This window comes from Haematobia irritans, chromosome 5, assembly GCF_050003625.1.
Source record: "Haematobia irritans isolate KBUSLIRL chromosome 5, ASM5000362v1, whole genome shotgun sequence".
In the NCBI taxonomy this organism is placed as follows: Eukaryota; Metazoa; Arthropoda; class Insecta; order Diptera; family Muscidae; genus Haematobia; species Haematobia irritans.
This window is the reverse complement of record NC_134401.1, coordinates 77,556,315-77,568,674: the sequence shown is the minus strand read 5'-3', so window position 1 is coordinate 77,568,674 and position 12,360 is coordinate 77,556,315. Positions and strand designations below refer to the sequence as shown.

Here is a 12,360-nt window from a genome sequence, read left to right as displayed (position 1 = left end):
TTCTAGTTTATGAAGATTAATTGCTTGTTTTTAAAAATATTGTGTTAAAAAATTTGAGTTCCAAACATATAATTTTTAAATCCAAACATATGAAAAACATTCCGTTAGGACTCTGAGAGGGGCCCATGCGACATTTTTCTAATGGACCGAAAACTTTTCAGATGGACCCTTCCCCTTTTTGCGCCCGCGAGGGAGGCCTCTTGTCATTGAGCTAATCAAATTTATTCTTTTAGATATAACCTAACGAACTGGGTCAAAAGATGGAGGTTGCTTCACAATTTTTACTTTGCAGTACTTTCAGAAATGAGATATTTTAATTGTGTCTAGCACAAATTTTTGTTTTAGCGTACAAAATATTCTTGTATTCGTCTAACGAATTAACATAAAAGAATATAAAGACCATGCTAATTGAAATAAGAACTATAAAGAAAATTTTAATAAATTTGCTTCAATGGGCACTTGAGCTTTAATCAAGTTCCTTTGTGGAAGTTTTAGTAAATCTTGAGAATATATAGAACAAAATATAGTTTAAATGAAAAAATAAATTTTTTTCTGGAATATAACGTAATAGAAACATCAAAAATATTCATTTCTACAAATTGTTCAATGCAAATTAGCTTCACACTGAAAAAAACAGTGAACCCACCAGGAAGAAAAATTTGGGTTAATTTTAGAAAATTTAAATTATTTTTTAAAAAAATTTGAACTAAACGGTACTACACGCAGCGAAGAAACATGATTGTCACAATCATATTCGAAGAGCAAAATAATATGATAGCAGCTATTTTTGCGGCGACCATGTAACATTTTAACCTGCAACCATGATGGCTCAGTGAATATGGTTCTAAGAAAAATACAATTGTCCTCATCTAAAATGTTATTATATTGATAAAAAGAAATTTGTTTCCATTAAAAGACAATGGTCACGATCTAAAATGTTATGTTATTCGTCAAAAATGTTTTTCTTCTAGTTAAAAGAACATGGTCACAACCTAAAATGTTTTGATTTTTATGAAAAAACTTTTTTCGTCGTCGAAAAAAGGACGCCACTTGAGAAAAGAATACACAAAATCAACTTTATTTATTTGTTTTTATTTATTTATAAACTATCTCATTGTTTATTTGTATTTATAATGTCGTGCAAGCAAACATCATATATTTTTACACACTCTAGTTTGGTTCAATTTCAACAATAAGTAATCATTCCATATTTACTTCGTGTCCATCAAATGTACAAACGCAGACATCATGTAACTGCAAATAAAAATAAATTATACCAGATATCAAAATGCAGAACAAAAACCAGGTACATTTTTTTCAATTACACTTTCCTTTTTTTGTATTCACATAAAACCACGTGCCATTTCTGAATAAATAAATTAACACAATAATTCCGTATTCTCCGTCCATTCCAAGAAACAATCAACACACGACTGACGCGCAAAATGAAAATCGTGTGTACCTGCTCAATGTTTTTATAAAATTCTTGTCGCTGCAAAAAATTAAAAAAATTAAATGGTCACGAAAACAATGTACATGGTCTTTATGGCCATGTAATGGTTGTAGACATGTCTATACGTAAACTATAAAAATACTTTTTTCTCTGCAAAAAAGTAAAAAAAAAATTGAATGGTCAGGTACATGATTTTCCTGACCATATAATGGTCTCAAATTCTATCATTTAAATAATAGAACATGTTTGCGGCATTTGAGAACCATTTAAATGCTTATTGCCAACATATATTTTTCTCCGCTCGAAAATTATTTTTACAAAGACAAAATACATGGTTTTCGCGACAATTACATACTCCAAATAAGCATTAAATGGATGCGGCAACCATGTCCAAACATGTTTTTTCTGTGCGTGTACAAACTCTGACGTCACGCCGGTATCACAAAAATAAGTAAATATTTTTCGACAAATTAAAGAAAATTTATTAGACATAATAAATTTTTTCACTTGTTAAAGAACATTTTATAGTTTGAAGGAAAAAATTGGAGTTCAAAATTACAAGAATGTCGTTAGTGCCATATGAAGTTCAAGATGGGCGCATTATTGGTAAACTTTACAAATTTTAAGAAATTCTGAACTATTTTGTGGGAGACCCGAATTTAGTTTATCTTTATGCTTCATTTGTGTATAATTGTTTTCTCTGTTTTAGTTATCTTATCTAACGTACGCAAAAAATTATTAAAGTCATGGAAACTTTTTCAAAACGTAACGATTCCATGAACTACAATAGAGATAAATTGGCTTTAGTGAAATATAGGGTTCAATTTTTTTGAGTGCAAAAACATAACTTGCGAAATAGGGAAATTCAGAACTTCCGCTGGAGGAGAAGGCCACTGCAAAAATTCATTGGAGTTTAACCCAGTTGCAACTTCTTCAACATCACATATTTGGAAGCACATATTTGCATTGCCTTTGAAATAGGCAATGTAATTTCAGATGTCTTCAACCACGCCATTCAACTGTAAAAAAAAGTTAAATCGAACGTAGATTTTCAGAAATGTCCTGAGAATCTTAGGGGAATATCTTGTGGAATAAAATGAAAATGTGTAACAAAAATCTACATACATATCTAATATTTTATAAAGCAAAATTATTCCTTCGATTATAAAGTTTTTGTTAGCTGTTTCGATTTCATGCAAGTTATTGCCATGAATGACCAGCAGGCATACGAGATGAATGCTTTAGCGATCAGAGGAAAAAAAGCCATTGCATACTTCCGTTGCACTTAGCATCCGCATCCACAACTGTCAAGGCAAACATGAAAATGCTTTAAAAGCATCCACTAAAATGGAAAAGTTTTTAATACTCAACATCCTTTGCCCATCCGTCGACAAGCGACTACCAAAGTTTATGACTTATTTAAAAACTTGGCAATATTATTGTTCCGTTTCCTCCCGCAGGAGAGGCCAACAATAAACTATCGAAAGAAACAGCCCAAGGACAAATGTACTTATGTGTGTGTGTGCGAGAGAGAGAGAGAGAGAGAGAGAGAGACTTTTTTTGAGATATGTCCTTGTGGAATAGGAAGTCTCTTTTTTGCTTGTTTCCCTGTTAGCCTGGCCGTATTAAATTTAATGTGATTTTAAATATCCATTGATACGCTTCACGTCTTCTATTAACTGGGATAGAAAAGGCGATTTGAAGACATCTTTTTTTTGGTAGTAAGAGATTATGTTATTTGTGGGGAATTTTGGTATTTGCAACTTTGGAATTTTTTAATCGACATTCTTGACAGCCAGCAAACCCACAAAGCCACCAGGGCCACAACAAGGATGTGAATATTGACATTTTACTTTGGATTGAAAATGGTGTCTTTGTACTTTTGTGGTTAAAGACAAAATGCCACGCAAATGCTCGACAAAAATACTCTGGGGAATGAATAAAAGACGCATTAATAATCGACTGTGCAAAACTTTGCCTAAGATTCCCAGTGAATTTGGAACATTCTTTGGGTATTAGATATGATAAAATATGGAAATCGGCTTCCTTTGCAATGCGATTATTTATGCGTGATACAACGCACAGTCACCTACTTCCGTACAAACGGAACTCCAATACATCATGGTCTCACTCACTCAACAAATATGAATGGACAGTTATTAAAGTACAATAAACTTAATTAAGAAATCAAAGCAAAACATTTTTTTACATCGGGATTACTTGGGATTTTCCCAATTCCAATGCAGTTTTTGAAAAATTACTGTTTCTTACAATCATTTCTTTTTAAGAAATGAATAACAAATGGGGAAAACAAGCAAAACTTTAGAATGTAGGGCCGAAGCGACAAAAATCGCTCCACAATTAATGACTAAAATTCGGATTAGAAATGCTTGCCCTGAACGATATTTTCTTAGCCGATTTAATGTTAGTTTATTTCATGAAAATTATTTAATTTTTAGTTAAAGTGTGAGAAAACTGTCCTTATTTTAATTATTTTTTGCTTGCTTTAATGATTTGAAAATAGTTCATATTTTTCTAAAATGAGTGAAGTTTACTTAAACTGTATTCATAAGTTTCTGGAATGAGTAAATGTTTCTTAAATTTTGTTTGTCTTAAACTTTACCTTAACAATTTTTAGTCCAATTTTATTATTCAAAATATGAAAATATAAACAATAGCAAAAATATTATTTTTGATAAACTTTTTTTTCAATTTGGCAAAAATATTTTAATCAAATTTTTTTCTAAAATAAACCTTCATTTTCTTTTATGGTGGATTCATTTTTTCTGGGTGCACCCTCAAAAAAAATCGCTTCTCTAACATATGTTCCAAACATATTTTGCAGGAAGCACATATATTATTGGATACCGCCGAAACATTAATATGTTTGTTTTATGTGAGCATATTATATGTTTGGAAGCATTTTGAGTCCAAAAATAGTATATGCTTGGAAGAATTCCCAAAAGAAGATTGTGTTCATTCCCTCACATAATTTTCACTTCCACGAAATTTTTTAGTTCTTCGCATATTTTTCTGTAATACAAATATGTCGGTTTTTTTCAAATGTCTATTCTCTTGGTTCAAATTAAATAATATTTAGACTTAAGCATATTAAATTTTTGGCCTTATTTTCCAGTTTTCCGAAACAACATACAATCGGTTTCACAGAAATTGCTCTCATTTCATTCTCTCGCTGTGTTATGTTGATAATTTTTAATCAACCCTCCCGGTTTCCATCTCTATTTCTTTCTCTATACTAAGCAGTCCATCTCTCTCTGTCGCTCTCTGAATAAAGTATCACAACATATATATGTTTACTCGAAATTTGTAAATTTATATATGTTTACATTCACACATATTATTTTTATGAAACATTCATGCCCCAAACATAATATATTCTAACATATGTGTCCCAAACATTTTGTGTTAGTTTAGGAACATTACATGTTTGCACTTAAATATATTGTGTTTAAAAATTGTGCCCGAAACACATTTTGTTTATATCGGAACATATGAAAAACATATTTTTCGAACAGTGTGTATAACTACAACAACTGGTCTAATTAATGATCACAGTTCATCCCGTTCTATGTATTTGGGCTCGGCATTTTCAGACTCGCACGAGTCTAATCTGAAAACAATCGAGGCATAAAGTAATTTGATATATAAGCGTTCAAATTAAAATTCGCGGGCTTCGTTTTTCTTAGTTCTTGTTTTTTGAGTTGGCAGGATTGGAACCGGGTAATTGGGTATGTAATACAATCTTCAGCTATGTCACCCTGGCACCTATTTTTCCATTTTGGGGAGCTAATTCCCAATATTCACAAATAAATTCGTCATAATACATATTTCCCCATTTTTAGATTTTAAGTAGGTGCACTCAAAAAAAAGTGAACCCTATATTTCACTAAAGCCGTATTAATACTATTTTAGTTCAAGGAATTATTACGTTTTAAGAAAGTTTCCCTGAATTTAGTAATTGTTTGCTTACGTTAGTTAAATTAACTAAAACAGAGGAAAACTACATACACAAAGGAAGCATAAAGATTAACTAAATTCATTTCTCCCACAAAATAATTCAGAATTTCTTAAAATTTGTAAATTTTACCAATAATGCTCCCATCTTGAACTTCTCTATGGCACTAAAGACATTTTTGCAATTTTGAACTCCAATTTTTTCCTTCAAACTACGAAATTTTTCTTAACCTTTGTGCAGGGAGCCACCGTGGTGCAATGGTTAGCATGCCCGCCTTGCATACACAAGGTCGTGGGTTCGATTCCTGCTTCGACCGAACACCAAAAAAGTTTTCCAGCGGTGGATTATCCCACCTCAGTAATGCTAGTGACGTTTCTGAAGGTTTCAAAGCTTCTCTAAGTGGTTTCACTGCAAGGTGGAACGCCGTTCGGACTCGGCTATAAAAAGGAGGTCCCTTGTCATTGAGCTTAACATGGAATCGGGCAGCACTCAGTGATAAGAGAGAAGTTCACCAATGTGTGGTATCACAATGGACTGAATAGTCTAAGTGAGCCTGATACATCGAGCTGCCACCTAACCTAACCTAACCCTTGTGCACTCCTTGGGTCAATTTGGCCCAAGATTATATGTATGTTTTTAGAAGATAATAAAAAAAATAAAATATTTCCATAATCCGCACTGGGCACTTATCCGAGGAATGCACAAAGGTTAATAAGCGAAAAATATTAATTTTGTCTAATAAATTTTCTTGAATTTGTCGAGAATTATTTACTTATTTTTGTGAAATCAGCGTGACATCTGTATTAGATACAGTTTAGTTAAAATTTCCTAAAAATAATCTAATTTTTCTAAAATTAACTAAAATTTTCTATCCTGGTGGGTTCACTGTTTTTTGCAGTATGATAGTTATTTTTTGCGTCAATAAAGTATTGTTATAATATGTCGCAAATAATAAAAAAAAAACTATAAGCATCTAAAACAGTTGTAAGTTATTACCTTTAAGAGATTTTTGTTTCGTGCTTATTTATTTGACAAAAAGATAGTATTATGGCATATATACTTATATAAGAGCCCAAATACGTACACTGTTAGAAAAATATGTTTTTCATATGTTCCGATATAAACAAAATGTGTTTCGGGCACGATTTTAAACCACAATATATTTAAGTGCGAACATGTAATGTTCCTAAACTAACACTAAATGTTTGGGACATCTATGTTAATATGTTAGAAAATATTATGTTTGGGGCATGAATGTTTCATAAAAATCATATGTGTGAATACAAACATATATAAATTTACAAATTTCGACTAAACATACATATGTTGTGATATTTTATTCAAAGCGACAGAGAGAGTATAGAGAGAAATAGAGATGGAAACCGGGAGAGTTGACGAAAGATATCAATATAACACAGCAAAAGAGTCAAAAGAGAACAATTTCTGTGAAACCGCTTGTATGTTGTTTCGGAAAACTGTTTTATGATAAGGCCAAAAATTTGATATGTTTAAGTCTAAATATTATTTAATTTGAATAAAGAGAATATACATTCTGAACCAAGAGAATAGACATTTGAAAAACAAACAGCTTATGTTTTCGCCTTGAGAGCAGCATTTTATGTATGTGTGGACATGTGTTTTGTTTATCATTTTGGCATTATGGGCACAATTTTTTTCTTGGTTCTTTAAAAGAAATCAGGGGTCTTCATAAAAATAACGAAAGGGCACTATACAGTAAAATGAAATAAGGAGGAAATAGTGAAAAATTACACAGTAAAATGTAAAAAAACAAACTTTAGTTCCTCTTTATTAAAAAGTAGTCCACGAGGAGTTGACGGACACCATCAAATATAAAAGCGGGCATTAAGTTCGAGTTTTACAGCTAAAACAATTTAAAAAGTTTATTTTCTTTAAAATGAATTATTAAAGAAAAATAAAAGGAATTTTAGAGCGATGGTGTTAAATGCTAGTAAAAAACTGTTCACTCCTAAATAAATTTATGTTTATATTATAAAATTATGTATGTATGTTTATACTCGACTCCACGTTCTTCTTTTGTTAGTTTTTGAATTCCTTCCAAATTTTAAAGTTTTGTACAAAAACAGTTTTTTATTACAAGATTGTTATTTTTGCAAAAAAATAATATTTTATCCAAAAATCAGTCAATTTCGTTTATATCAAGCACTGTTACTGACTATAAATCTTTAATAACGCACATTTCGAAGTTTCATTTAAAAAAAAAAAAATAATATAGTATAAATATAAATGTTAAATTAAAAATAAAAAAAAAAAACAAAAAAAAATGTTCGGTCGGAGCAGGGATTGAACCCACGACCCTTTGCATGCAAGGCAGACATGCTAACCACTGCTCCACGTGGCAAACAAATGTATGTTTCTGTTAAATAATGTTATGTTTGCATAGGCTCGTGGGCGCTGCAAACTATGCTATATAAATGTAACTTAAAACGATAATTATCTACTGGTGACTATAACAGCTACGTAGCCCAGTGGATAGTGTGTTGGCTTACAAACTGTATGGTCCTCGGTTCGATTCTCCGTGCAGGCGAAAGGTAAAATTTAAAAAATTTATAAAAGTGAATAATTTCTTCAACATTATTTGTATTACAGAGAAAGGTGCCAATAACAAAAAAATTTCGTGGAAGTGAAAATTACGAGTATGTTAGGGAATGAGCACAATCGTGTTTGGGAAAAAGTCTTCCAAGCATATAATATTTTTGGCTCAAAATGCTTCCAAACATATAATATGTTCACATAAAACAAACATATTAATGTTTCGGCAGTATGCAATAATATATGTGCTTCCTGCAAAATATGTTTGGAACATATGTTAAAGAAGCGATTTTTTTTGAGGGTGTATGACTATAATATATGTATTTTCTCATAAAAGTATTATTTATTAAGAATAAACTTTATTCTCAGAGTATTAAAATGTTATCTTGAAAAAAGAAAAAAAGAAAAAGAAAATACATTTTAGAATAAGGGCCTGTTCGAAGCCGAAATCATTTTCTATGATGAGATGAGATATAAATTGATTTGATAGTGAGAAACAAATGCTAGTTTGCTTTATTCATTTCTTTAACAAATAAAATATATTTTTATTTGATATAAGATAACCAATACATGCCATGTGATGTCGTAAAGGTTGAATTGCATATCATGCGTTAATCTGTGCGTTGGTGGAAGGTTTGATTCAGTTTGAAAAACTCGAACATAACTATTGCTTTCAAAGAGAAAATTCAACTCTTCAATCAACTGACGCATTAACGCATGGTATGTAACTCAACCTTAAATGTCAAGAACTTTCAAATTTTGTAAATTCCAATTGTGTCAAAAACTTTTGTTATCGAAGAGTTCCGCAGGAACAAGGTTAAAATTTTATGACAAAAATCAAGTTTCATTTCCACAATTTTTAGTTTTGCGGTAAAAACACTTTATTCGAAACCACATCAGATTTCGTTTATGAATAGCGCTGTACTCTTCTGAAAGATGGATGGGTTATTGCATCAAATATGATACGTAAATTGGCCTTTTGATTCTGCAAAGTATTTTTGGAATATTTCCGTTTTCTATAAATGAAGTTTATTTGATAGTTCTTTTGTGCACGCACAAAAATAATACGGTTGGTATATTGAGGTTTCATAAAAAAATAAGTATCCAGTGCATCACGTCTTCATCGCAACAAATGTTGGAGTACATATAAAAACAAGTATATACGGCCGTAAGTTCGGCCCTCCATCATGGTTTGCGTATAAACTTCTACTGAAGACTGTCATCCACAATCGAATACTTGCAAGGTATCTTAAAACTTCCTAACACCGTAATATATACCAAATAGTCCATACGTGGTATATATTAAACTAAAAAAACTAAAAAAAGCCGATTAAATACGTATATAATTAAGTTTAAAGTTTCTATAGAAATAAAATTTTTACAAAATATAATGTTGACAACATTTTCTATAGAAGTAAAATTTAGAAAAAAAATCTATTGAAATAAAATTTGAAAAAAATGTTCTAAGGAAATAAAATTTGAAAAAATTTTCTATGGAAATAAAATTTGGAAAAAATTTTCTATAGAAATAAAATTTCGACAAAATTTTCTATAGAAATAAAATTTTGGCAACATTTTCTATAGAAATAAAATTTTGACAAAATTTTCTATAGAAATAAAATTTTTACAATTTTTTCTATAAAAATAAAATTTTCGTAGATTATTTTTGGCTCGAGTGGCAACCATGATTATGAACCGATATCATATGCTGACACCACGTACCAAATTTCAACCGGAGCGGATGAAATTTGCTTCTCTTAGAGGCTCCGCAAGCCAAATCTGGGGATCGATTTATATGGGGGCTATATAATTATGGACCGATATGGACCAATTCCTGCATGGTTGTTAGAGACCATATACTAACACCATGTACTAAATTTCAACCGGATCGGATGAATTTTGCTCCTCTAAGAGGCTCCGGAGGTCAAATCTGGGGATCGGTTTATATGGGGGCTATATATAATTATGGACCGATATGGACCAATTTTGGCGTGGTTGTTAGAGACAACATACTAATACCACGTACCAAATTTCAATCGGATGACTTTTGCTCCTCTAAGAGGCTCCGGAGGTCAGATCTGGGGATCGGTTCATATGGGGGCTATATATAATTATGGGCCCATGTGTACCAATTTTTGCATGGTCATTAGAGAACATATACCAACACCATGTACCAAATTACAGCCGGATCAGACGAAATTTGCTTCTCTTAGAGGCTCCGCAAGCCAAATCGGGGGATCGGTTTATATGGAGGCTATATACAATTATGGACCGATGTGGACCAATTTTTGCATGGTTGTTAGAGACCATATACTAACACCATGTACCAAATTTCAGCCGGATCGGATGAAATTTGCTTCTCTTAGAGGCTCCGCAAGCCAAATCGAGGGATCGGTTTATATGGAGGCTATATACAATTATGGACCGATGTGGACCAATTTTTGCATTGTTGTTAGAGACCATATACTAACACCATGTACCAAATTTCAGCCGGATCGGATGAAATTTGGTTTTCTTAGAGGCTCAGCAAGCCAAATCGGGGGATCGGTTTATATGGGGGCTATATGTAATTATGGACCGATATGGACCAATTTCTGCATGGTTGTTAGAGACCATATACTAACACCATGTTCCAAATTTCAGCCGGATCGGATGAAATTTACTTCTCTTAGAGCAATCGCAAGCCAAATTTGGGGGTCCGTTTATAGGGGGGCTATACGTAAAAGTGGACCGATATAGACCAATTTTTGAATGGTTGTTAGAGACCATATATTAACACCATGTACCAAATTTCAGCCGGATCGGATGAAATTTGCTTCTCTTAGAGCAATCACAAGCCAAATTTGGGGGTCCGTTTATATGGGGGCTATACGTAAAAGTGGACCCATATGGCCCATTTGCAATACCATCCGACCTACATCAATAACAACTACTTGTGCCAAGTTTAAATTCGATAGCTTGTTTCGTTAGAGTGATTTCAACAGACAGACGGACGGACATGCTCAGATCGACTCAGAATTTCACCACGACTCAGAATATATATACTTTATGGGGTCTTAGAGCAATATTTCGATGTGTTACAAACGGAATGATAAAGTTAATATACCCCCATCCTATGGTGGAGGGTATAAAAAAAATATTTTGAAGACGGGATCTTATATATATTTTTCTTCTCTATACTAGTACTTAGAATTCTAATTTAGTTCAATGAAAGGTGTCAGCCCGTTGGTGTACCAGTACAAAACTTATTTTGAGCTCAGGTTTGAACAGCAAATATTTAAGTTAAAATCTGTAAATTTTATTAAGTCAATGATAGTATATAATTCAGAAATATTACATATTTACATACTCTTGTTTTTTTTTCTACACTAAAAATTAATCAACTATTGACTGAAATAATAGGATTTGCGACATATGCCAAATTATTATGCTATGTTATTTATGTTTATAGTGTTAAATTTCATAGGGACTTTTTCATTTATGATGGATGGAATGATTTATGGAGTTTTGCTCATTTTGACTCTAGATGTATGGTATTATGGTCGACACTATTCTACATTAACGTAAAATGCAAATATGAACCTTTAATCCTAGCTATAGGCATGCTTCTAATATTTTCTCTTGTTGATTTTTCTCTCCTCTCTTTCTCTCTCTATGTCTTTGCAGGCATTGAACATAGCTTGGGGACACACAAGGTAAGTACCAAAGTCGTTTGTGTGAATAATATCCTGGCAAACATACATGCGCCTTCGATGGATAAATAGCAACAAGAAACCCTGTAACAACAATACCCACATTGTCAATTGTTGTTGTAGTAGTAGTAATAATAATAATAATAGTATTACTATAGACTGACACTTTATTATTATACTTTGCGAGCAATTACAACCAATAAAACTTTTAATGAGTCTTTGTTGTAAATGGCATTAAGTTTTCGCCTCACTACACATGTTTGCATAATTAATTCTGTATTGAAGAGCAGAAAATACGAAGGCACTCTCAAACCCTTGGTGCATCCATCAACGGGTCTTCGACATTTATTGGCAATAACACGAAGGACTTAAAATTGAGGAGAAGTAAAATTCCATTGATATCTTTAGGGGCATATAAAGTCCTTAACCTTTGACAGGGGTCACTAAATACCAAAACAAGGTTTACAACGTAGCAGCCATATAGAAATTGTCTATGACAATGGAACAATCACAGACTTATATCCCATATACCCCCTTGGGTAAAGCTTAATACAATTTATGGACTGGGCCAAACTCTAAATTGAAACAAACTAAAACAGATTTGGATGCTCAGCAAATTTTTAAAAGATTCAACCAAAAATCTACCAATTTAACAATTTCTCATTTTT

At 32.1% G+C, this 12,360-nt stretch overlaps 1 long non-coding RNA gene across 1 annotated transcript in view; it reads left to right on the top strand.

Annotated features, from left to right (window-relative positions):
- The window catches only part of LOC142241180 (uncharacterized), a 378,900-nt gene extending 367,146 nt beyond the window's left edge, over positions 1–11,754 (top strand). The window contains exon 5 of the long non-coding RNA XR_012723517.1: positions 11,667–11,754. This is a non-coding gene — a long non-coding RNA (uncharacterized LOC142241180). The remainder of the gene's footprint in view (positions 1–11,666) is intronic.
- Positions 11,755–12,360: the final 606 nt, after the last annotated feature.